Below are 22,295 nucleotides of genomic sequence, written 5' to 3'. Positions count from 1 at the left end.
AAACTAGTTGAAGAGAAAGAAGTCTACAACAGCTGCAAGATACACGAAGAAATGAAGGAGTGCTGCGCGCGCACTGCGGGTGGAGGGTCCGCGCCCCCACAGCAGCCTTCGGCCCCCGGCGTCGCCCGCGGGCGCGCTTAGCGTTTTAGTCAGGGCCGCCCCCCCACGCCCCGAATTCCCGCCCGGCCCCCGAGCCGTCGGGGAGGCCCTGCCAGGCGGCCCCGGCTTATCGCCCCGGCCCTGCCGCTTCCGGGCCGCAGGCGGGCGAGCCTCCCAAGCTTCCTGTGACGACTCCGCCGCCGGCCGCCGTCCGCAGATGGCCGGGCGCGCCCGCAGCCCAGGCCGCGCCCCGCCCCCCGGGAGCTGGTGGGGGAGGGCCGGGTCCGGCGGCAGCGCCCGCCCCCGCCCGGCGCCCATTGGCCGGCCGCTCGCGGGCGCCCGGAGACCGGAGCGCCGCCGGATTGGCCGCGAGGGCCCGTGACGGCGGCGCCCATTGGCTGGGGCGGCCCCGTGACGCGGGGCGGTGCCGGGCTCCCGCGTCCGAGGGGCTCCCGCTTGTCAGGTTCTAGGTAGGTGAGTTCCGCGCCGCCCGCGGCGGGCGCTGTTGCCCAGGGCAACGCGGGGCGGTGGCGGGGAGCTGGGGAGGCCGGCCGAGAGCCTGGGCCACGCTCCGCGCCCGCCGAGCGGCGCCCGGGGCTCCGTCCCCGCCCTCAGCCGGCGCCGCCTGCTCCCGCTCCCGCGGCGGGGTCTCCGCGGCGTCCTGCGCCCGCGGCGGCGCGCCCTGCTCGGGGCTCGGGCCGGCCGGCCGCCTGACTGGGCGCGGCCCGCGCTCCTCCCCGCCCGCGTCTGGACGCTGAGGGGCGCGCCGGCGCCGCGGGGCTGAGGCGGGCCCGCCCGCGCGCGGTGCGGGCTGCCGGGTGCGGGGCGGGGCCGGGCCGCGCGGCGCCCGCTCCCCCTGCTCTCCGCGGAGCCCTCGGCCCGTCCTGGCGCCGCGGCCTCTGCCCCGGCGCGCCCCTGCCGCCCCTGAGCCCCAGCGTCCCCGCCCCTCGCGCCGCGGCCCGCGGTGACCCTCGAGGGGGCGAGCAGTGAAGCTGGCTCCGCGGCTCTGCTCCCTGCTTGCCGTCTAAGGCCGGCGAGGTGTCTGGAGGCGCCTCGGGGCCCCCTGAATGTCTCCCACATTCAGGATCCACCTTCCGAAACCCACTACCTGCGTGGGTGTTGGTAGGGTGGTACGTTTTGCACAAATCAACTGTGAAGTCGTCGCTTTTAACTTTTGTGCGTTTATGATTTTGATAGGCAGTGCAGTGCAGCCCACCGTGTATTAGTTTCATAAGGGTGGCACTTTCATTTTCGTTTACCTTGGGGTTAAAAAGCCTTAATCTTGTAAATTCGTAAGCCACTGTATATATATTCGTAGCAGTCCCACTCTCAGTTTGACATCAATTACTCTAAAGGTGTGGTGCTGTTTTTTTTTTCTCCTCCAGATGTTTCAAAACACTAAATTGTCAAATGGAGTCAGCGATGTAAAAAGTCTAATAGAAAACTCAGTAAGAATAGACCAAAACTGTTTCAGTGATTAAATACTAGAAAGTATGTTTCAGCTTATGGAATGGGCACTTTAATTTTGCCAAGTGTAATTCTTGCACTGAGCAGTGTTGTAGTCCTGCTGTATCTACCTATGTGGGCTTTAGGAAAACATACATGTGAAGGGCCAAGCGTTTTGTCAGTCAATGCAAAGGAAGACTCTGTGTGTTTTGTCATCTGGGTAGTCTTTTCTGTTAGTTCTCGAGCCAAGAGAACCTTTTTCAAAGGGAGTACATAGACATACTTGGAAACCTTTTTCCAGTTTCTTCCATGAAAGACCTTTGGAGAAGATTTGTTTCTCTTCATTAAATATATACCATGTAAAATTATTTAGGGTCGGGTTAATGCAGCTTCTGCACTATTTCAGAGTTTGATGACAGTAGTTGAAATAAGTCAGGCCTTTTGGTAGACCTGTCCTTTTCATCTTCAGCTATAAATGTAGCTATAACTCTGGTCTGAACATTTCACATTTGCCTTTTTCCCCCTCCAGTATTTCACGGTGAAAAATTTCAAACAGTACAGGCAAGTTCAGTTGCTGGTGAATACTCACCACTTACACAGCAATAATAGGAACAGCTGTTACATGGTATATACGAAGGAACAGAAGAACTGCAATGATCAACTTTGAAAACCAGAATAAATATGTATTATACCAAAATAACGGAGAGGGCAATGGCAGCCCACTCCAGTACTCTTGCCTGGAGAATCCCATGGACAGAGGAGCCTGGTAGGCTGCAGTCCATGGGGTCGCTAAGAGTCGGACACGACTGAGCGACTTCAGTTTCACTTTTCACTTTCATGCATTGGAGAAGGAAATGGCAACCCACTCCAGTGTTCTTGCCTGGAGAATCCCAGGGATGGGGAAGCCTGGTGGGCTTCCGTCTATGGGATCACACAGAGTCGGACACGACTGAAGTGACTTAGCAGCAGTAGCAGCATACCAAAATATTGTAAAGTGCTTATGTTCGTTTGTAGATGGAGATAGTGTTTATAAAAAGTATAGTAATTGAATTCCGTGAGACTATTATAAAGCAGTCATCATCTTTGTAAATGAAGGCCTTAAGTTAACTGTGTTTTGGTAATCAGAAAAAAAAGGAAATCTAATGAACTTGTTATACAAATAAAAGCTTTGTTTTGAAATTGGACTTGTGTTAATAGATTATACTTTTGTACTTGATTTTTAAATGAGCATGTTTTGCAGACGAGTCGAAGGGACTATCAATTATGCGCTGTTTTGGTAACATAATAAATTGAATCAGCCTTATGTATGTTGTTTTGGAATAAGAATGTTTTTGTAGTGGAAAACGCTTACAAACATGAACTTTTTTAATGTAACTTTTCCATGGAAAAGAAAGTAATTTAGAGAGATTGAAGTTAATTTTGGTAGGACTCAAAGCTATCTTGTGTGTTATTTCGTGGTGTTGCTAAAGGAATATTTTAATACAAAACTTCAATTTATGGTAAGAAATGGGTATAAATTCACATATGTGTATATTATATCTATAATTTCCCATACTTAGGAAATTCCTGCCCTTCTTTAAGTATGTGAATCCTGTTTTCAGTTTTTGTTGTTAAGTCACTGAGTCGCGCCTGACCCCTCTTTTGACCCCAAGAACTGCAGCACACCAGGCTTTCCTGTCCCTCACTGTCTCCTGGAGTTTGCTGAAGTTTGTGATCATTGAATTGGTGATGCTAACCAGACATCTCATCCTCTGCAACCTTCTCCTTTTGCCTTCAGTCTTTCCCAGCAACAGGGTCTTTTCCAGTGACTCAGCTGTTCACATCATATGGCTGGAGTATTTCAATTTTAGTATGCCCAAAATCTGTTTTTCATACTTACAATATTTCATTCTTAAATATTGAAATTGAGCTGTGCCTCAGAATGTATAGATCTTTAGATTGCCTCATTATTATTTTTCCATATCTCATTTGACTTTGGCATGCTTATGTATGGTTAATTTTCCATGCCATGCCATTGGGAAATGAAAGGGAACAAGCAGGTCATAGTTATGGAACTTTGGAAAGAATAAAATATTGAGATGTGTTTTAATCAAAGCTCCAAGTTTTCCCTTCCATCTCCCTCAACTATTTTTTTATTACAAAAGTTAAATGCTTTAAAATCAATTCAGAAAACTACAGGAGAAAAGTAGTTCCATGATAGTTAATGTTTTGGAAAATAACTGAAGCTCTTGTTTCTTCTGTAACACTCTACCAGTCTTTGCAGTCTTATGGTCTTCATTGCAGTGTATCAGCACTTACGTCTAAACTTGGAGGAGTTCCTAAACTTGAGACTCAGTTAGCCTAAATTAGAAGAGGACTCCAAGATCTGGAGGAAAAAGGGAAAAGAATCAATAGAGAACAGAATAGAGTCAGAACAAAAGAATCAGACCCAAGCAGTTACCCACTTTTTCTTTTTTCTTAAATATATAGTCCTAGTTAACCATATGCTGCTGCTGCTGCTGCTAAGTCACTTCAGTCGTGTCCGACTCTGTGTGACCCCATAGATGGAAGCCCACCAGGCTCCCCTGTCCCTGGGATTCTCCAGGCAAGAACACTGGAGTGGGTTGCCATTTCCTTCTCCAATGTGTGAAAGTGAAAAGTGAAAGTGAAGTCGCTCAGTCGGGTCCAACCCTTAGCGACCCCATGGACTGCAGCCTACCAGGCTCCTCCATCCATGGGATTTTCTAGGCAAGAGTACTGGAGTGGCTTGCCATTGCCTTCTCCGAGTTAACCATATGAGACTGCTGTATAACTGACAAAATATGAAGCCTTTCAAGTTTTCTCTCTGGAATTCAGAATGTCTAAGAAAGATGATGTTTACTTACTGCCTGTCTACAGAAATTTTTGAATTTTTCTATTTTGGAGAGATACTTCATGTTCAGCTTTAAAGAATTTAATGTCATACTTAACTTGGAATTATTTCCTAAATATTAATTTATACTTATCAAACTATGACTAATTTTTAGCCTTGTAAGTTACCACTGCTCACTATAAGCTTAATATTGCCTCCTCCTCCCAAAGGTTTTGATGAAAACACTGTAGAGTTCAATGTATGTGTTTCTTGTGAGATTGCAGGGTATAGTGAAAAGAAAATTCTTTTTATTTTGGAGTCAGATAATCTGGGTTTCAGTCAGAAATTAGGATATTCTTTTGTGGGATCTTGAGCAAGTTTTTAAAAATCTCTAAACCAGAGTTTCTTTCTTTTTATTTTTTAAAACATTTTAGTTTTGTTTTGGGATATAGCTGATCAACAGTGTTGTAATAGTTTCAAGTGAACCTGGAGGAACTCAGCCATGTATGTACATGTATCCATTCTCCCCCAAACTCCCCTTCCATCTAGGCTGTGCTTAACAGTGAACAGAGTTCCATGTACTATACAATACGTCCTTGTTGTAAATCATAGTTTCTCCATCTGTAAAATGGGGATGATATTAATAAAATTGCCTCATAAGGTTGCTATGAAGAAGAAATGAGACAATCGAGGTAAAATGCCTAAATTTAGGGAGCACTCGGCTTTTACATTCAGTTTCTTTCATGGCAGTTTTATTTTATCTCTTCAGGTATTACTGTGTTTATTGACCATCCTAAAAGGCTGTAAGTTTTAGACTTTGGAAATTAAAATAATGTACATTAAATTGATTGAAATTGAAAGACATTTACATTTGTACCAACCAAAAAATAGAAGTATCTCAGATTAGCTGTTTGGTTTTTTTTTGTAATAGTTCTTGGCTTATTGTATCTCAGTAGTGATAATCGGAAATTGACCTTAAATGATTTTTACCTCAAAATATGTCCAGTTCGTCTGAATTCCTGAATTATTTTTCTTTCACATTAGATTATCATCTGTTGTTGGATGGTTTCCCTACATTCCTTTCAACCACAAATATTTGCCTAAAAGTGGTACAGAAAAACTAAATGTTACCTTCTTAAATCTCTAACTAATGCACCCCACCACTTTAAACTACGTTTACTTAATCTGTTTAAAACTACTCTTGTTTTCTGTCTCCTACAGAAATGTTTCCTCCAATCTCCTATAGTATTATTTTTTAGGGAGCAATATTTTACAGGTACCCCTGTATCAAAATGTGTGTTCAAAGTGTGGGATTTTGATTCTTAAAGAATGCAATTATAATTAAATACACTGAACATCCTGTATTTTTTGGGTGTTGTGACAAACTCTGAATTGAGTAGAGAGATAAGATTGGAACTGAATAGTCCTTACTGCCTCATCAGCAGGAAAGCAAAGATTTTGTGATTTAAGTCAGTGATTCTCAGTGTTTCCCCCACCCCAGTATAAGATATGCACATGTGTGACATAGTCTAACATGTAGTTTGCTAGTACGCGCTCTGCAATTCCATCCTGCGATTGAGAATGACACTGCTATTGGGAGAAACTTGACTCTACTCTTACTGAGGAAAGCGGGTCATTAAAAAAGCTAAATAGCTGTTATTAGTAACAAATAATATCAGTCTTTAATGCTGCAGAAGAAGAGATTACTAAGTTTATATAATTGATACTGAAGAGCCTTACATTTATTTTTAAGAGTGACTGATGATGGACATTAAAAAATATATGACTAATAGCACCATGGTCTTTATAGTAAATAATATTACTGCAGAAAAAATTGAAATTAGTTTTCCAGGATAAGTTATTTTGCTTACAGAAAATGTATTTCCATAGTGGGACAAATGGTTTTAGGAAAAGGGGAAACTCTTAATAATAGAATATTTATATTCTAGGCGTTTAGTATAAATGATGTTCTTTACATTCGCTTAATCAGAAAAAATTTCTTTAGAATTACATTTTGTGAATGAAATTGCTCTTAAATAGTTCATCGTACATAGAAGTGTATGTATAATATATAAGTTGAAGTAAAGATTTAGAAAAATTATATTCATTAGACCCTTGGCATTAGCAAGTGGTATTTGTTGAAATCTTTGCGGACCTAGGATATAATTACCTTCATAAAATGCAGTCAGGTTTAATTGAAAGATTCAGGTGATCCCTTCAGACCCTTAATAATTCTGTAAATAGAACTCCAGTCCTCAAAGTCGTTAAACAGTTTCTTTTTGCTTTTAAAATGAAGGCTGGATGACTTTACACTGCGTTATTAGTGTACATGCAAAGTTTCTTCTGCTTGGCTCTTTTCGTCTGTGGGTGTGCTTCTGGCCGAATCGCAAAGCTTGCTGCACTGTCACAGAGTTGAAGAGCTCGTCCTCGGTCAGTGTAGTGCTTGCTGCTGTTTCTTGGTGGTATTTGACAGCAGTCAGACCCTCAGGAGTCTGTGCCCCTTCTACTCTCTGAGTGTCTTCAGCTTGGGAGGGTTTCCCGAGCTTGTCTCGTCAGGCGTTCAGGCTTTTTGCTAATTTCACATTCTGCAAACAAAAATGCTTTTGACTCTTCTACCAATATTCAGTTTTGGCAACAGATGTGTTGGTAGCCACCCTAGCAGCCACACTATTACTTCATGAGAATGTTTATACAGTATTCTGACTTTCTCTTGAATTATATTTCCTTCAGAATCACATGCTTTCTGTATACATGCTTATACAGATTAGCCAGCATTTTAACTTTCATTGATGATTGAAAATTTTGCTTTGGTAGGAGCAAAAGAAGCATTTTAAGCATTACATTTTTGTCTGTTTTAGTGTAGAGTTTGTGGTGTCTGGTGGAATTTCTAATGATTCTAATCCAGTAACTGTTGTGTTTTTTTTAATCCATTCTGAATTTGTTCCAAATTCATATATTCTGACTAAGTACCATCACTTTGTCAAGCCTCTTTGCTTTCTATATATTGAATAAATTGGCAGTAGAAGGGTAAAGGGAACTGAAAATGCAGTCGTCTCAGATAATTTTTAATGATAAATAACTTGATAAATCATTATCCCAGTTATTTGTAAATGATTATGTTAGACAAAGTATAGGAATTGTCATCTAGACTTACATATAATATAGCTTTTTACAAAGCAGGAGGCTGATTTCTTTCTATTACCAATAGTTATGTACATGTATGTATGTATATATATGTATGTATGTGGGCTTCCCAGGTGGCTCAGTGGGTAAAGAATCTGCCTGCAATGCAGGAGATGCAGGAGACATGAGTTTGATCTCTGGGTCAGGAAGATCCCCTAGAAGAGGAAATGGCAGCCCACTCTGTTATTCCTGCCTGGAGTATTCTTTCCTTGTTCATGGACCAAGGAGCCTGCCTGGTGGGCTACAGTCCATAGGGTTATGAAGAGTTGGACATGACTGAAGCAACTGAGTATGCATGCACGCACATATATATTGTATTATAATTATTTTTATGCGTAACCTTTTATCCCCTCCTCAACATTTTAACCTCAAAGTAAGAAGCAATTTCTGTCTGTAAAAGTTTTGGAGTACATTGCATGGATTCAGATATTGTTGTGAGCGAGGGGGATTGGCATTTCTTTAGTACTTGCTAAGAATGTTAGACTTTCCTATGCACTTGTTTTGATTTTCATCACAACCTTGTAGATTGGATAACTTGTATTTTCATTTTGTGATCTGGAACCAATCTTAGGTCATATCCAAGGAGAATTTGCAATATGATACCTGGGATTTGAAATTAGGTCTTTTATATAAATGATAAAAGTAAAAATGTAGTGAACCATTAGCAGTCCTGGATTTAACAGCAATTTCATCCACTTGGGAGTGACTCAGAGTTCATGTTGAAATAGCTGAAGTGTTACTGAAATAATTTCCTCTTATTGGAAGTGAGATCCTGAGATATGCGTGATCCCACACAGCTGCCCAGTGTCCACATGTCACCTTGACTGTGTTCTCAGTTTGAAGTTATCCTGTATAATAACTTTTGTCAAGTGATAGAATGTTGCTTCTTTGTAAAAAAATTTATTGAAAAGGAAAGCAACTGCTAGGAGTGAAGGAAAAGTAGAGGCATAAGAAAGTGGTAGATCACAGCCAGAGAACAGACATTTTCCAGTATGTTTAAAAACGGATTGGTGAATCCAGTGAATCTGGATGTGAATCAGTGTACTTCTAGGGAAACAAACGTTGACGTGCGAAACACCATTATTTAATGTTCCAGCTCTGTCAAAGATTCTCATAGTTTTTAGATTTTTTGAAAATGTCAGGGGTCTTATATTCATAAAGTCTATCCCATTTTCTTCTCTCTCACACTCAACATTAATATTGAAAGAGATTTGACTAAGTAGCTGCTCCTTTTTACTAGTTAATGTCGTTCTGACAAATATCTTAAAATACTAACATAAATAATAATATTCTCAGTTATAAGATGATTTGGGTGTCCTTTTCTGAGTTTTATAATTAATTATAACAGAATAGTCACTAGTCTGTGGTGATGGCCTTTTTCTAAGGTTCTGATGTTCTGTTATTATTTTGGATCTGATTTACCCTAAGATTGAAGTGGCTTTTCTTAGAGACACTTGCTATTACATGTCCTTACAGTAGCGTACATTATAAAAATAATGCAGAAATGTTCTAAATTATTCAGGAGGCAAGTTGTTGCAAGAATGGGACAGAAAGCAGGAAGTTGTGGGATTCTTCCTTTTTTAGTTGTTTAACAAATGCTATATTCACTTCAGGTAAGGTCTTACTTTTTGGCTACAGGGGATTTTAAAGCACAGACAAGTTTCACACTGTTTTCTTAAGGAAGAGTAGATGTTGTGCAAAGAGCATTTAGAGCTAGACCCACTGAGGGTTGAATCTGTGCTACCAGTGATTAGTTGTATGAATTTAGGGAAATAATTTTAATTCTTGGACAGCAAGGAGATCCAACCAGTCCATCCTAAAGGAAATCAATCCTGAATATTCATTGGAAGGACTGATGCTGAAGCTGAAGCTCCAGTCCTTTGGCCACCTGATGCGAAGAGTTGACTCACTGGAAAAGACCCTGATGCTGGGAAAGATTGAAGGCAGGAGGAGAAGGGGACGACAGAGGATGAGATGGTTGAATGGCATCACCGACTCAATGGACATGAGTTTGAGTAAACTCTGGGAGTTGGTGATGGACAGGGAGGCCTGACGTGCTGCCGTCCATGGGGTCCAAAAGAGTCGGACACGACTGAGCGACTGAACTGAACTGAATTTAATTCATATCGCTTCAGGTTGTTTTATTTTTGGTTTGGAAACTAACACTACTTTTATCTGATAACTGGCAACTGATATTAGATTTTTTAATACCTTTCAGTTGCATGAGACCGAAACCCCATTCACAGTATCTCAGGGTGCTGGGACCCAGGGCGGTGCACTCTTCTCGGGTATGGATGGACTGAGGGGCTCAGACGATGACCTCAGCGGACTTGGTGGCTCTCTCTCGTGTTAGATATGTTTTCGGGTAGAATATTTCTTTGTGGCGCTCCCTGTTGGCTTAACACTGTTTCAGTTTAGCAAGCCCAGCCTAGACAGCCCTTTTCCTACTCGTAATTTTACAAAGGCCCTGGGATTGCATTTCGTTGAGGAGTTGGGTCATTTTTTCATCCTTGATCTGTGGTCCAGGCAATTAGCATGTGATGATAGCCCAGATCTGAATCAGGTATGAACTGCTGGAGCTGAGACTAGGAAGCGTGCTCAGTCCCGTGGTGGGAGCCAGGTGGGTGGAGAGTCCAGGTGGGAGGTTCACTGAAGCAGGAGAAAGGTCCTGTGACGGTGGGGAGAGGGAGTGGATGCTAGACCAGCGTGATGAAAAGGCTTTCACCGCAATCTTCGCAGCGCGCCTCTGTGTCCTCCCTTACATAGAAACCCTTCAAAAAATGCCCTCCCCTAACGAGATGCATCTTTTTTTTGGGTGTTAGTTCTAAAAGGTCTTGTAGATCTTCATAGAACCGTTCAACTTCGGCTTCTTCAGCGTTACTGGTTGGGGCATAGGCCTGGATTACTGTAATATTGAATGGTTTGCCTTGGAAACGAACAGAAATCATTCTGTTGTTTTTAAGATTGCATCCAAGTACTGCATTTCGGACTCTCTTGTTGACCATGATGGCTACTCCATTTCTTCTAAGGGATTCCTGCCCACAGTATAGATATAATGGTCATCTGAGTTAAATTCACCTATTCCAGTCCATTTTAATTCACTGATTCCTAGAATGTCTATGTTCACTCTTGCCATCTCCTGTTTGACCACTTCCAATTTGCCTTGATTCATGGACCTAACATTCCAGGTTCCTATGCAATATTGCTCTTTACAGCACCGGACCTTGCCTCTATCACTGGTCACATCCACCACTGGGTATTGGTTTTGCTTTTGCTCCATCCCTTCATTCCTTCTAGAGTTACTTCTCCACTGAGCTCCAGTAGCATACTGGGCACCTACCGACCTGGGGAATTCCTCATTCAGTATCCTATCATTTTGCCCTTTGTTACTGTTCATGGGGTTCTCAAGGCAAGTATACTGAAGTGGTTTGCCATTCCCTTCTCCAGTGGACCACATTCGGCTGTGGTCCATGTGATCAGATCAACTAGTTTCCTGTGATTATGATTTCAGTGTGTCTGCCCTCTGATGCCCCCTCCCAATACCTACCGTCTTATTTGGGTTTCTCTTACCTTGGTCGTGGAAAATCTCTTCACAGCCGCTCCAGCAAAGTGCAGCCACTGTACCTTACCTTGGACGAGGGGTATCTCCTCAAGGCCGCCCCTCCTGGGAGAAATATCAATAATCTCAGAAATGCTGATGACACTACCCTTATGGCAGAAAGTGAAGAGGAACTCAAAAGCCTCTTGATGAACGTGAAAGAGGAGACTGAAAAGGTTGGCTTGAAGTTCAACATTCAGAAAACAAAGATCATGGCATCTGGTCCCATCACTTCATGGGAAATAGATGGAAAAACAGTGGAAACAGTGTCAGACTTTATTTTTTTGGGCTCCAAAATCACTGATTGCAGCCATGAAATTAAAAGACACTTACTCCTTGGAAGGAAAGTTATGACCAACCTTGATAATATATTAAAAAGCAGAGACATTACTTTGCCAACAAAGGTCCATCTAGTCAAGGCTATGGTTTTTCCCGTGGTCATGTATGGATGTGAGAGTTGGACTGTGAAGAAAGCTGATCACCTAAGAATTGATGCTTTTGAACTGTGGTGCTGGAGAAGACTCTTGAGAGTCCCTTGTACCGCAAGGAGATCGAACCAGTCCATTCTAAAGGAGATCAATCCTGTGTGTTCATTGGAAGGACTGATGCTAAAGCTGAAACTGCAATACTTTGGCCACCTCATGCGACGAGTTGACTCACTGGAAAAGACTCTGATGCTGGGAAAGGTTGGGGGCGGGAGGAGAAGGGGACGACCGAGAATGAGATGGCTGGATGGCATCACCGACTCTGTGGACATGAGTTTGAGTGAACTCCGGGAGTTGGTGATGGACAGAGAGGCCTGGCGTGCTGTGATTGATGGGGTCGCGGAGAGTCGGACACGACTGAGCGACTGAACTGAACTGAACGAGATGCAGTGTTTCACTTACAACTTCCAAAGCGTCTACCACTTGAGCCCCAACAGAGGAAGACAGCTCAAAGACTTGTTTAATTACTGCGTAAGTCTAGGATCACTGGGATTTCTCTCAATTCTGTTTGAAAAGACAGCCTTATGGTCAAGGAACTTATGGTTAAGTCATAATATAGCTGATTATAATAAAGCCAGCGTTCAGTGATAGAAGAAGAATAACGTAAGGACAAGAACAACTCTGAATCGGAAAAGAGAAAAAGGTGAAGTAACCCACAGAGATTTTCCAGTTCATGCTGTGTACATATTTCGTTGGTCAGGGGTGGCACGAACTCTGCCTTGGCAATGGAATAAGATTTTTGGTTAGCCGATGTGTCTGTCCGTTTTTCTCCCCCCGCCCCGGGAAGGTTGTTGTCTCGTTTCCTCCTAGTCATGGCCAAGATAGGTGTTGAGAAGAATGCCCTTACTGGGGACTGCGTGACCTCAGGAGCCATTTCGCTGTTGGTGAGAGGTTGGAGTCCAGGGAGACATTTTGAGGGTTGGGCAGCAACAAATCTTTTTTGGGAGTTTCTTTGGCAATGCAGCTTTATTATGAACTTAGTAAGTTTTTGATTTATTTGTATTTGATCAACTTCTCCCAAGTTCCCAAAGCCCGAATCCTGGTCTTTGGATCAAACTGTTGCCTAGTACGTCTTTGAACAACTTTGCCATCCTAACCCAGTGAATGGGTCTCCAAAAGGTGGCCTTTTTTTTTTTTTTAACCCTCCAAGGACCTTTAGCGCCTGCAGACATTATTGTCACAATAAGGGGTTGTGGGGTGAGTAGGCAGGTATTGCTGGTGTGGAGAGGTAGTGCCCCAGGGTATTGATAAACATCCTGCAATGCATAGAACGGCTTCCCACAACAAATAATTTTCCAGTTCAGTATGTCAACAGTAATGAGATTTGAAATCGAACAAATCCTAGGCGTCTCAATCTTCTTGGCCTCGATCTCTAGGCCATTCTGAGCAACTTCTTGAAATAACAGTGCACAACTCATTTGTCCCTGCTCCCAGGTTGTTCGCATATCTTTCGCTAGGATGCTTGGGGAACACGAGTTTTAGCTTAGGGATATTTGATTTTCAGCATTGTACACTGCAGGATTATCAGCCATCTTGGATTTGCGATGAAAGACTGAGAAGGTTTTCCTTTTATTAAGACTTCACTCAAAGTGCGCTGCGTTTTAGAAGGGCCTTACTGAAGACTTGGCATAGTAGGTGATCTACCAGCACCCTGGCATTTTTACTAAGTGTCCTCTGCTCCGTCCTCAGTAGGCAAGCAGTCTGATTTTCACAAGCTGTGAGTTTCCTAGGTGTTTTGCTGATTATGGATCAGTCACTACTTACCCTGTGTTAGAGGGGTACCCCTCTGTTTTCTGTGTGTGTGTAGAAAAATGCATGACACACAGCTTAGGAGCCTCCCAGAAAATATTTGTTGAATAAAATGATAAGTAAGCCTTGTAGCTCAGTTGGTAAAGAATCTGCCTACAATGAAGGAGAAGGAAATGGCCACCCACTCCAGTTTTCTTGCCTGGAGAATCCCATGGACTGTAGCCTGCCAGGCTCCTCAGTCCATGGGGTCGCAAGAGTCAGACACGACTTAGCGACTCAACCACCAGAAGTAGGTTATTACCTTGTGTTACTAAGTGTAAAACACTCATGGGGCTGAGAACACCCTGCAGATTGAGAGAGATTACTCGCTGAGCAGATCTGTAGGGCAGAGAGGGAAAGTGTCTTCAGATTTATTAACCTAGAATATTGGTCAGTAGGAGTAAAAAATATGATGTAGCATAAGAAATATGTTAAGAAAAGAATGTAAGTAAATGTCTTCCAGGGAAGAGAAGGAAAGGGCTTTATTTCTCTAAAGCTCGTTGGAGGTCCCTATCTTTAGGGAGTTACTATTTCTATTTCTGAGTCTATCTGTTATGCAGGTATCCTTGTACTATTTCAAGTGGAAAATATGACTTTTTCATGGAATAATATTGAATTTTTATTGAATAATAAAGATTATAGAAAAGAGTTGAGAGAGTGATGCATAAGTAACAAACGGGTACTTACGCTAACTTCCTTAAGCAAGACGTTTGCCTCTTCACAATGTCAGATATGAAGTCCCAGTTGAATAGTTGTCTTTCGCATTCTTAGGTCTTTGAAAGTCATATTTCTTTATCACAGTTAGAGACTAGAATATGGAACTCTAGACAGTTCTCAAGTTCCTTTGCTGATCGAGAAGCGGAAAAAATTTTAAAATTAAATGAATTGTCCAGTAATTTTGAAGTCTGTGTTTGAAGTGGAGTTAGATGACATAAGTGATGGTACACATTCACTACAGTTTTGTTTCTTGGAAATCTATAAGTAATACTGTTTACTATAATATTGAAGGTTAGACTGAAGATACTCTATTGAAAGCAGTTTAAGAGAGAAGTCATGATTAAAATTTTTATACTTAAATACCATTTTAATCAATACCAAGTATTGATTTTATCATTTAATGTTACAAGTCTTGTTAAAGCCTTACTTTACACCAAGTGTACAAATCAGAGCAATTCATAATTCACCTTGGAATTTCATCCATTCGGTAGTCACTTATTTGGTGGCTGTAAAGTTATAGGTATTGTGTGGGATGCTGACTGTATGTGTGGGATGCTGAGTGTGTGTGTGCGATGCTGACTGTGTGTGTGGGATGCTGACTGTGTGTGTGGGATGCTGACCATATGTGTGGGGTGCTGACTGTATGTGTGGGGTGCTGACTGTGTGTGTACGGTGCTGACTGTGTGTATGGTGCTGACTGTATGTGTGGGATGCTGACTATATGTGTGGGGTGCTGACTGTGTAGGGTGCTGACTGTGTAGGGTGCTGACTGTGTGGGATGCTGACTGTGTGTATGGTGCTGACTGTGTGTGTGGGATGCTGACTGTGTGTGTGGGATGCTGACTGTGTGTGTTCGGTTCTGACTGTGTGTGTACGGTGCTGCCTCTGTGTGTACGGTGCTGACTGTGTACGGTGCTGACTGTATGTGTGGGATGCTGACTGTATATGTGGAGTGCTGACTGTGTGTGTATGGTGCTGACTGTGTATAGGGTGTTGACTGTGTGTACGGTGCTGACTGTATGTGTGGGATGCTGACTGTATGTGTGGGGTGCTGACTGTGTGTGTATGGTGCTGACTGTGTGTAGGGTGCTTACTGTGTGTAGGGTGCTGACTGTGTGGGGTGCTGACTGTGTGTAGGGTGCTATGTGTGGGGTGCTGACTGTGTGGGGTGCTGACTGTGTGTAAGGTACTGACTGTGTGTAGGGTGCTGACTGTATGTGTGGGGTGCTGACTGTGTGTAGGGTGCTGACTGTGTGTGTGGGATGCTGACTCTATGTGTGGGATGCTGACTGTGTGTAGGATGCTGACTGTGTGGGATGCTGACTGTATGTGTAGGGTGCTGACTGAATGTGTGGGGTGCTGACTGTAAGGTACTGACTGTGTATAGGGTGCTGACTGTATATGTGGGGTGCTGACTGTATGTGTGGAATGCTGACTGTATGTGTGGGATGCTGAATATGTGTACGGTGCTGACTGTATGTGTAGGGTGCTGACTGTGTGTGTGGGATGCTGACTGTGTGTGTGGGATGCTGACTGTATGTGTGGGATGCTGACTGTGTGTGGGATGCTGACTGTGTGTGGGATGCTGACTGTATGTGTGGGGTGCTGACTGAATGTGTGGGGTGCTGACTGTAAGGTACTGACTGTGTATAGGGTGCTGACTGTATATGTGGGGTGCTGACTGTATGTGTGGAATGCTGACTGTATGTGTGGGATGCTGAATATGTGTACGGGGCTGACTATGTGTAGGGTGCTGACTGTGTGTAGGATGCTGACTGTATGTGTGGGATGCTGACTGTATGTGTTTTGTGTGTGGGATGCTGACTATGTGTGGGATGCTGACTGTGTGGGATGCTGACTGTGTATGTCAGGTGCTGACTGTGTGTGTACGGTGGTGACTGTGTGTGTACGGTGGTGACTGTGTGTAGGGTGCTGACTGTGTGTGGGATGCTAACTGTATGTGTGGGGTGCTGACTGTGTAAGGTACTGACTGTGTGTATAGGGTGCTGACTGTATATGTGGGGTGCTAACTGTATGTGTGGGATGCCGTGTGTGGGATGCTGACTGTGTGTGTACAGTGGTGACTGTGTGTATGGTGGTGACTGTGTGTGTACGGTGGTGACTGTGTGGGACGCTGACTGTGTGTGTGGGACACTGGCTATATGTGTGCAATGCTGATAATAATCCCCATCCTTAATTATGTCACAGTTTAGTGGAAGAAGAGGAATATAATAATACTTTCATTGTGTGTAGATGTCCAACCCATTCTAGCATTGAGCACCTTGCCACATCTGGGAGTAAAATGCTTATCTAGGGGCAAAGAAGGAATGCTTTTGGAAATGGGTAAAGAGCTTAGATGAGAAGACTTGGAAGATATTCCTGATATACTGTGTTTGGTTAGTTTCCTGACCAGGAAGAAAGGAGTAATGTTACTTTTCGGTTGAAGTACATATGTTAGTCGATCAGTTGTGTCTGACTCTGCCACCTCATGGACTGTTGCTCACCAGACTCCTCTGTCCATGGGATGCTCCAGGCAAGGATACTGGAGTGGGTTGCCATTTCCTTCTCCAGGGGATCTTTCTGATCCAGCGATTGAACCCAGGTCTCTACTGAGGCAGACTCTTTACCATCTGAGCCAAGGTTGGAGACGTTTATTGGTAACATCTGTGTGTTTCATGTGATTCATGTGAAGGTGAAGGAAGCAGGGGAGATGACAGGAGATAGAACAGGCAAACAAAGAAGAGAAGCTTGAAAGAAAACAGTTGATTATAAACCAAGAAGTCAAGGTTAGAAATACAGAGGCATGAGACAAAAAGTGAGACAGTGTGATGGGGGTGTAAACCTCAGATTTCAGCATCAGTGATAGAGAAGAGAGTCCGTGGCCAAGGAACATCTTAGAGATTCTCCTAGCTTCAAGGATTGAGAGAACAGCCAATGCCGGATCCTTGCTTTGGCATACTGAGTCATGTTAGACAGGGAAAGTAAGTGTCTGCCAGGAGCATCCTTCCCAAACCTTCTCAGCCTTTGACTAAGTTTTTCTTAAATAGTTATTTCTTAGGCTGTAATATCTTATTACATATAAAATTTTAAAATTTTGCTTCTCTAATATGTTTCAAAGTTGAAACTGGTTTTATGCTGTGAAAATGGAGGAAAAACATGAATTACCTTTTCCAAACTGACGATACAGGTTGGGGAGGAGATAAAATGCTTTCCTCATGGGGAAAGTTGTGGAAAGAAAGCTAAGAGAGGAAGCAGAGAATGGACAAGCTAGGTAAGCGTAAGATCCTGGTTTTCAGTGTGGTGAGTGTGGTGAACTGTAGGAGCCCACCATACTCCGTGTGTCCGTTTTTTAGCTTTCTGTCCGTAGGGAACAGTTCTGGCTCATTGAATCTCTTCTTGCAGCTCGTTTTCTGCGCAGACCTATGGTCGTTCCCCGTGAGACGTCACTGCACATTTTCTCAAGCGTCTTTCTCACCCCTAATGCATTGTCCTTCCGCATGGGTCTCCTGCTTTAGCTAAGATATGACCAGCAACGAACAGTAGCAAGGTAGGATTACTTTACTCTTCTTAGTAAATTACTAAATATATATACATATATACAGACGTGTATATACATATAAATATAAAATTATTTTTTCTCTCTCAAACTGAAGCAGTTTTGGCTTGTCTTAATTTCATAGTGTTCTTTATGTTATTCTCCTGCCTAGGCAAGCTGAGATCATATTATATTTGTGTTACTAATTTTTTTGCTTGGCATTTATCCTGAATCCTATTAATATCTGTGATGTAATTACTCTTTTTTTTCCAGCTAACACAATCAGCGGAAGCCCAATCTGTATCTCTTCCCTGACCTGGGTGCTCACCAGTCCGTTATTTTCAACTACGTGGCACCAAACTCCATGTATTTTGTTTTTCTTCTCAAAGACTTATTTCTCCTTCTAGTCTTTGTGTTTCTACTAACAGCATTAGTAGTCCATTATTTTAATATAGACCTATATTCACTTACTATTTTATTCATGCATTTAATTCACTGCGGATGCTGATTGCAGCCATGAAATTAAAAGACGCTCACTCCTTGGAAGGAAAGTTATGACCAGCCTAGATAGCATATTAAAAAGCAGAGACATTACTTTGCCAACCAAGGTCCATCTGTTAAGGCTATGGTTTTTCCTGTGGTCATGTATGGATGTGAGAGTTGGACTGTGAAAAAAGCTGATCACCTAAGAATTGATGCTTTTGAACTGTGGTGCTGGAGAAGACTCTTGAGAGTCCCTTGGACTGCAAGGAGATCCAACCAGTCCATTCTAAAGGAGATCAATCCTGGGTGTTCATTGGAAGGACTGATGCTAAAGCTGAAACTGCAATACTTTGGCCACCTCATGCAACGAGTTGACTCACTGGAAAAGACTCTGATGCTGGGAGGGATTGGGGGCAGGAGGAGAAGGGGACAACAGAGAATGAGATGTCTGGATGGCATCACCGACTCTGTGGACATGAGTTTGAGTGAACTCCGGGAGTTGGTGATGGACAGGGAGGCCTAGCATGCTGTGGTTCATGGGGTCGCAAAGAGTCGGACACGACTAAGCGACTGAACTGAACTGAACTGAACTGAACAGACTTATATTTAAGGATCAGAGAATTTCTTGATTCTGGGGATATAATGATGGATAAATTGCATAGCTTATATTCTTGAGGTTACTGTTGGTGGTGGTGGTAGTTTAGTCACTGAGTCATGTCAGACTCTTGCTACCCCATGTGCTGTAGCCTGCCAGGCTCCTCTGTGCATGGGATTCTCCAGACAAGAATACTGGAGTGGGTTGCCATGCCCTCCTCCAGGGGATCTTCCCAACCCAGGGATCAAACCCAGGTCTCCTGCATTGCAGGCAGATTCTTTGCCGCTGAGACACCAGGAAAGCCCATATTCTAGAAATTGGGACAGGTAAAAAATAAACTGGCATAATAATTATGAATCGCAGTAAATGTTTTTTGAAGGGAAGCAAATGACTTCGAGATACAGTCTCAGGAGCCACTTCAGATAGCGGGGTCACAAAAAGCTCCTCTGAGGAGTTGGTATTGAAGGGGAAACCTGTATATGAGAAGGAGCTGTTTCAGGGAGGCTTTGTGGGAGAGCGGCGGTGGCGATAGCTTCGGTGGTGGAAGCGTTCTCATTAGGAGTAGAGGGTGAAGTAAGTCAGCCAGAGAGATGCTGTGTGCTCTCGCTTTTTTATGTGGAATCTTAAAACGCCAAGTGCGTAGAGATAGAGTGGAATTGTACTTGCCAGAGGCTGAGAAGTGGGGGAAGTAGGGAGATGCTGGTCAGAGTACAGACTGCTGGTTATCAGATGAGTGAGTTCTGGGGATCTCATGCAGAACATGGCGACTTTAATTAAAAGTGTTGTATGCCTGAAAATTTTTAAGAGAGTAGATTTGAAATATTATGACCCCTGCTACACAAACACAGTTGTAATTATGTGAAGGTATCTCCATGTTAACCAACCTTGTGACAGTCATCACTGTATATACGTGCATCTAATTGTCACATTGTATAAGTTAAACTTGCATATGTTGTATGCCAATGATATTTCAATAAAGCTGAGTGGAAAAAAAGGAATAGCGGGAACAACAACTTTGAAGGAGAAAAGACGTTCGTGGCTTTGAGGAACAGAAAAAACTTCAGTGTGGCTGACACAGTGGGGCAGACCAAGACAGGTAGGAAGCAATTACAGAAATACTCAGAGTTTTGAAGGGTTTGGCACGTCGTTTGTTTTGTCCTTAAATGATACCATCATTCTAGCTGCTGTGTGGGGAAGGGACTGAGTGGGCTGAAGGTAAAAGCTGACAGTTTTGGGAACTAAGGTGAGAGAGAGCCGTGCGCTGGTAAGATGCTGGCGACAGAGGGAGATGGATGAATGTGAGATTCCTTTTTAAAAAAATCTATGGGTATTTTTGGTGTGGAAAGAGCACACTCAAGGATGATTTTTGGGTTTTGAGCAACTGTGTGGATGCTAGCATCAGGTACAGAATCTTTTTAGTTTATTATCTTTCCCATTACCTCAAGGATTGGCTGTTTTTCCAAAAGAGAAACTAATTATAATGCTACAGATAGCATTAGTGCTGGAAATAAAAGCATCTGACAGATTTGTCACATGTACTAGTTAATACCTTGTTTTGCTTTACTTGTGGCTCAAACTGACAGTTTTTAATTCAGTAGAAATTGAATAGATATTAAAGTAGATCTTTCCAATTTTGTGTTACTTATTTTTATAAGTTAATTAGTCATATGTCTTTTTTTTTTTTTTTTTGCTGAAGAAGTTTTACAATATTTTCAAAAGAGAGAAGTTAATATTTATTGTTTTGTGTTCTGTGTGCCAAGCATTTGGCTCGCTGTTTTAAATGTTTTTTTGACAGTCCTGTGTCTTCATATCTGGTTCTCTCTTGAATTTTAGACCTGAGAAGTAGTGGAATAATGGGATTTTTAGCTGGAAGGTTGCCTTAGAGATCACCCACTTCCTCTTGTTTTAGCTCAGCGGAGACCTCAGGAGGGCCCGTGACCTGCCCGGGGTCGCAGGCTGGTCTTAGCGTCTGCTGACGCGAGTGCTGCCTTTGCCTCTGACGCTTCGGTCCAGCCGCAGCCTCTCCTGCTCTCTCACCCCTGCAGACGAAGCTGAGAGTGCTGGCCGCTGAGCAGCCTCACTGCCCTTCATCTGTGTCTGCTCCCGCCAGCTTTGCGCTACTTTTCTCTCTTTATATATATAGTGTACACACCGTTTGAGAATATAGCAAATACATACCTTATACTACAGTATATAAAGTGAAGCATGGATTTCCTAAGAATACGGATAATTTTTTGCATGATTATGATGTCAGTATTTATTTAAGAAAATTAACGTTAGTTTAAGAATATGTTTAATGTAACATTTCATATACATATCTCCCTAGTTGTCCGTGAACATTTTTTTTTTTTTTGAGTTTTTTGGATTCAAGATTCAATTGGGTTTCATGCATTGCATTTGAGTCTTATCTCTTTATTCTCTTAATCTTGGACAGCCCCAACCTTTTTTGTTTTTCGTGATTTATCTGTATTTTCTTTTACAATATGGAGTTTATGTATATTTCATATCTTTCTTGAGACTTCCCTGGTTTCATGGAACATTATTCATTCACAGTGTATTTGCAGTTTACTTTCTCCTTCCAGTTCTCTAAGGTGGCTGGAGATAAAATAGTTTATTCTGAGTTTTTATTTTTTTAATCATTCCAGTTTTAAATATACATTTGCCGAGGTTTTTACATTTGGTTGCATTAAATTACAGATTAAAAAAAAGAGCGAGGAGATTTATGTTGCGTTCAGCCCACTGGCGTTCATGTGTGTGCGCTAAGTAGCTTCAGTCGTGTCCGACTCACTGTGGCCCCGCTGACTGTAGCTCGGCAGGCTCCTTTGTCCGTATGATTTCCCAGACAGGAATACTGGAGTGGGTTGCCATGCCCTCCTCCAGGGGATCTTCTGGACCCAGGGATCAAACCTGTGTCTCTTACATCTCCTGCATTGGCAGGTGGGCACCAGCTGGCGATTCAGGTTCACTTAAGACAGCAGATATCTGCAGGAATTTCTCCCCCACCCACCACAGCCCACTCTCTTGTTTTTCCTTAGGAATGTGTGTGTGATCGCTGTGGACATTGGAAGGCTGTAGCAGCCTGCGTGTTCATCTTTGAAAGATGCACAGTTTCGAGGGGGAAGTAGACTGAAACTCCGGTGATGCATGGGCAAGCGCGTAGAGGCCGCCAGAGCTGAGCACGAGAAGAGGCCTCGTACCTGCTCCCTCTGGTGCTTGGGTAGGACTGGCCTTCAGTCGGCGTTGTCTTCCTTCCCTGCTGGCTTTTGAGTTTCACAGATTTGGTTGGTTTTCTTTAAGAATTACATGGCATTTAGGAATAAGTGGAGATTTGCGGGGAGAAAGTAGGAGGTAAGATTTTAGCAATATTTTCCAGGTGGGGAGAGTCATATTTTGGTTGGGAGGAAAGGAAGAAAGTGCCAGTGAGGAAAGCACTACTCTGAACGTTCTGGGGCTGTCTGAAGGCTTTTCCTTCCTTGTACTTCAGCCGGGACTCCGTGATGTGTCTGTGTTATTGCGTTGGTACAGGGATTCCTTAG

The 22,295-nt window shown here is 43.2% G+C and overlaps 1 protein-coding gene across 4 annotated transcripts in view; it reads left to right on the top strand.

Annotated features, from left to right (window-relative positions):
- The first annotated feature begins 487 nt into the window (after positions 1 to 487).
- Positions 488 to 22,295, top strand: part of FER (FER tyrosine kinase) — a 467,424-nt gene continuing 445,616 nt past the window's right edge. For 2 of the 4 annotated variants that reach the window (XM_088838427.1, XM_055430188.2), the window contains exon 1: positions 488 to 569. The gene's annotated coding sequence lies outside the window, so the exon portion shown is untranslated. Of the gene's footprint in view, positions 570 to 14,955; positions 17,694 to 22,295 lie in introns of those variants that run through there. The other 2 variants (XM_088838426.1, XM_055430187.2) reach the window with 2 other exon arrangements.

This window comes from Moschus berezovskii, chromosome 8 (genome assembly GCF_049115385.1).
Source record: "Moschus berezovskii isolate FMDL1 chromosome 8, NW_MosBer_1.0, whole genome shotgun sequence".
NCBI lineage: Eukaryota > Metazoa > Chordata > Mammalia > Artiodactyla > Moschidae > Moschus > Moschus berezovskii.
This window is presented reverse-complemented; position numbering and strand designations above follow the sequence as displayed.